Genomic DNA, 4691 nt, shown 5'->3' on the forward strand with positions numbered 1-4691 from the left:
GTATATTTATGACTGCAGTTAACAGAATGCTCAACTTAGAGTGATTTAAACAATAAAGACATACACATAATCCTTTCAAGTAATAAGTCTGAAGACACACTATTCAAGAATTGGTCCAGCAGCTCAGTGATGTCTTCGAGGTCCCAGGCTCCTTCCATCCTTTTGCTCTGAGAGCCTCAACACATTGGATTTCATCCTCTGATTGGTTGTCTTATGGTATTAAGACTGCTATAACAACTCTAAATATCATGTCCTCACCTCACAGAACATAACGCCAGAAGAGGGGAAAAACGACCTCCTCAGACAAATCTCTCCAACAGGAAGACGTCTTTCCCAACTACATCCCGGCAGATTTCTCTGGCAGCTCACTGACCAGCATCGGGTCATATTGACATCATTAGCTGCAAACACATTAAGAAAATGAGAAAACCTGACATTTTTAACTTCGCTCAAGAGAGCTGCGCTTTGGGGCTTCCCTGGTGGTCCAGAGGCTAAGATGCCACACACTCAGTGTAGGGGGCCCAGATTCTAACCCTGGTCAGGGAACTAGATCCCACATGCCACAATTAAAGATCCCGCATGCTGCAACTCAGACCCTTCACAGCCTCGTTAATTATTTTTTTAAAAGAGAGAAGTGAAATCTGCTGCATGGGAAGAGGTGGTATAAAACGCACAATTGGCGACTTTAGACGCAGGATGTGTGGTCGGGCTGGTGGTGAGTGGAGGGGTGGACAAATGTTCACACATCTGCATCAAGATAAAGGTTTTTTTTTGGTCCAACTTAAAGGTCGAAATTTTTGCCTTCAAGGTTTCTAACTACCTATAATGACATATACGCCTGATGTGAAGAACTGACTCACTGGAAAAGACCCTGATGCTGGGAAAGACTGAAGGCAGGAGGCGAAGGGGATGACAGAGGATGAGATGGCTGGATGGCATCACCGACTCAATGGACATGAGTTTGAGCAAGCTCTGGGAGTTGGTGATGGACAGGGAGACCTGGCGAGCTGCAGTCCACGGGGTCTCAAAGAGTTGGACACGACTGAGCAAGCGACCGAACTGAACAGATCATGACATTTGTCACGACACTCCCACACATTCTGTCTCCTCACACACAAGAAGCCTTCAATAAGCCTCCGGCAACATACTTTCTAATATTTTTATTTGAACATTGTCTGTGATATAGTACCTAAAACTGTTCTGTGTTTGGAATGGCTGACATTACCCAGACATATTTCTAGATGATATCTATCCTCTTCTGCTTGATAACTGCCAAACTTGTCTGGAAGCCTAGTGAGTCACGATGAATACGTTGTGTATGTATGTGTGTTAGTCGCTCAGTCATGTCCAACTCTTTTCGATCCCATGGGCTGTAGTCTGTCAGGTTCCTGTGTCCATGGGCAAGAATACTGGAGTGGGTAGCCTTTCCCTTCTCCAGGAGATCTTCCCGATCCAGGGATCGAACCCCGGTCTCCCACATTGCAGGCAAATTCTTTACCATCTTTACCATATATAATTTAGTAATTTGGGGGAAAAACTCCAATAAAAACATTATATTCAAATAGGATTACAAAATATTTATTTATTACTATCTAATACTCCACCATCTACTAAACACTCTCATATTCACCATCTTATTAATCCTCACTGTGACTCTGTAAGAGTAATACCATTATTAGCATTTTACAGATGAAGAAATAACAGCTTACTAAAACTAAGTGACTGCAATGGCAACCCACTCCCGTATTCTTGCCACAGTCCATGGGGTCACAAAGAGTCGGAGATGACTGAGTGCATGTGCCCCCCCCACACACACACACACACATTGTAACTGGAGAAATCACACCAATTACTGTTAGGTTCTACAAAACAGGAAAGAAAGCACTGGTTTCTCATACATTTTTAGAATTACACGGCTTTAGGCATGTCACCTACAGTCTCTGTGTGTCCTTGGTATTTTGTTCTACAACGTTAGGGCCTTAAATAGATGAAAGGTTCCCAGGCACCACTGGAACAACCAGAAAAGATGATCTAGGAAATCTCTGAGCCTTACCTGAGTAAAATCTGCAAGATTACCGCTGCCATGACCCCTTTGCTTCCAAGCCTTATTCCCAACACGGTTTGACCCATTCATACGTTCATTCCGAAAACATTTACAAAGCAACTGCCATGGGCCAGAAATTTTCAGGAAAAGATAAGGCAGCAGAAACAGCGTTCAGTGCTTGGGTTTTCGCTGTCAATAACTTTATACCCCTGCCCAGAGTATCAAAACTTTATCGAAAGATTAAAAGTGGTCAGCTTCTGAGGTTTCTCTGTGTTCTGAAGGGCTGTGACTCTATAGCTTCAGAAGTGAGAAATCAAATTGAGAGAATGATTATAAGAGTGGAAGCTGGGCGGAGATGGCAACAGTGAGGAAGGTGCTCCCGCAGAGGCTGGTGGGCTTGGCGACCGTCCCAGCTGTCAGCACCTCATCTGTGGGTACTTCTCCCAAAGCGAGTGAAAATTGTGGAAGTAGGTCCTCGAGACGGACTACAAAATGAAAAGTGAGAAACTACTTCCACTGCAAAATGCTGTCTGTAGAACTGGAAGACAAGCCTGTACTGCACCTGTTGGCAGGATTACATGTGAATTCAGAATATTGTACCTACTCCAGTGAAAATCAAATTAATAGACATGCTTTCCAAAGCAGGACTCCCTGTCGTAGAAGCCACCAGCTTCGTGTCTCCCAAATGGGTTCCCCAGATGGCTGACCATGCTGAAGTCTTGAAAGGCATCCAGAAATTTCCTGGCATCAACTACCCAGTCCTGACCCCAAACTTCAAAGGCTTCCAGGCAGCAGTTGCTGCCAGAGCCAAGGAAGTGGCCATCTTTGGAGCCGCCTCTGAGCTCTTCACCAAGAAGAACATCAACTGATCCATAGATGAGAGTTTGCAGCGATTTGACGAAATCTTGAAGGCAGCTCAGGCAGCCAATATCTCTGTGCGGGGGTACGTCTCCTGTGTGCTTGGATGTCCCTACAAAGGGAAGATCTCCCTGGCTAAAGTCGCTGAGGTCACCAAGAAGCTGTACTCCATGGGCTGCTACGAGATCTCCCTGGGGGACACCATCGGCGTGGGAACTCCTGGGGCCATGAAGGACATGCTGTCCGCTGTCTTACATGAGGTGCCAGTGACAGCCCTGGCCGTCCACTGCCATGACACCTACGGCCAGGCCCTGGCCAACACCTTGACAGCCCTGCAGATGGGAGTGAGTGTCGTGGACTCTCCCGTGGCAGGACTGGGAGGCTGTCCCTATGCACAGGGGGCATTGGGAAACTTGGCCACCAAGGACCTGGTCTACATGCTGGCTGGCCTGGGCATTCACAGGGGTGTGAACCTCCAGAAGCTCCTGGGAGCCGGGGCCTTCATCTGTCAAGCCCTGAACAGAAGAACCAATTCCAAAGTGGCTCAGGCTACCTGTGAACTGTGAGCCACTGGCTCCCCGAAGCCCTGGGGCCGGTGTGGGAATAGGGACACCTGTGGGTGAATCACGATGGGCATGTGGAAATGGGAATGCAGTCAACCGGAGCAGGTACTTCACCTGCTCTGCACACGGGTCTCTCCTGGAAGGAAGGAAGTAGACAGAAGTTGCCTGGCCTCAGGCCCTCCCTGCCTGACCTGAGTATGAGTGAGTGGTTTGGGCAGCTGGAGGTCTCCATCCACCTGGACCCAAAGGCTCAGGAGTTGAAAGGGCTCTTGGGAAACCAATCTCTGGCCTCGGTTGATCTTCAAGTCTCATTTCTGGGTGAAACCTACCAGTTGGCCACTCTCCACAACTCGTTGCTGCCATATTCTTGAGGGCCATCGTTCTGTGACTTTGTAGGGCAAAGGGGCCTGGAGGGATTTTTCCCTCAGCCGGCAAAGGGCATTTGGTGAAGGGGTGAGTGCTGAGCAGCTGTGGTGGCCACTTGCCAACTCCAGCACCTCTGCAAAATCTCCACTTTGAACATGATTGCTGAAAACAGATTATGTAATTAAAGGTTTCAGTTCAATTCAGTTCAGTTGCTCAGTCGTGTCCGACTCTTTGCGACCCCATGAATCACAGCATGCCAGGTCTCCCTGTCCATCACCAACTCCCAGAGTTCACTCAAACTCATGTCCATCGAGTCAGTGATGCCATCCAGCCATCTCATTCTCTGTCGTCCCCGTCTCCTCCCGCCCCCAATCCCTCCCAGCATCAGAGTCTTTTCCAGTGAGTCAACTCGTCACATGAGGTGGCCAAAGTATTGCAGTTTCAGCTTTAGCATCAGTCCTTCCAATGAACACCCAGGATTGATCTCCTTTAGAATGGACTGGTTGGATCTCCTTGCAGTCCAAGGGACTCTCAAGAGTCTTCTCCAGCACCACAGTTCAAAAGCATCAATTCTTCGGCGATCAGCTTTCTTCACAGTCCAACTCTCACATCCATACATGACCATGGGAAAAACCATAGCCTTGACTAGACGGACCTTGGTTGGCAAAGTAATGTCTCTGCTTTTTAATATACTATCTAGGTTGGTCATAACTTTCCTTCCAAGGAGTAAGCGTCTTTTAATTTCCTGGCTGCAATTAAAGGTTTAATGACAACCAAAAAAAAAAAAAAAGAGAATGATTATAAGAAAAAAAAGATCTCTAGGGAGAGAAATAATCAGTGAAAGGAAAAGACCAGACATA

General features: G+C 47.3%; 1 pseudogene; it reads left to right on the top strand.

Moving 5' to 3' along the window:
- Positions 1–2390: 2390 nt before the first annotated feature.
- LOC129561897 (hydroxymethylglutaryl-CoA lyase, mitochondrial-like) lies at positions 2391–3468 on the top strand (annotated as a pseudogene).
- The last annotated feature ends 1223 nt before the right edge of the window (positions 3469–4691 follow it).

Source organism: Moschus berezovskii, chromosome 5 (genome assembly GCF_049115385.1).
Source record: "Moschus berezovskii isolate FMDL1 chromosome 5, NW_MosBer_1.0, whole genome shotgun sequence".
Taxonomy (NCBI): Eukaryota; Metazoa; Chordata; class Mammalia; order Artiodactyla; family Moschidae; genus Moschus; species Moschus berezovskii.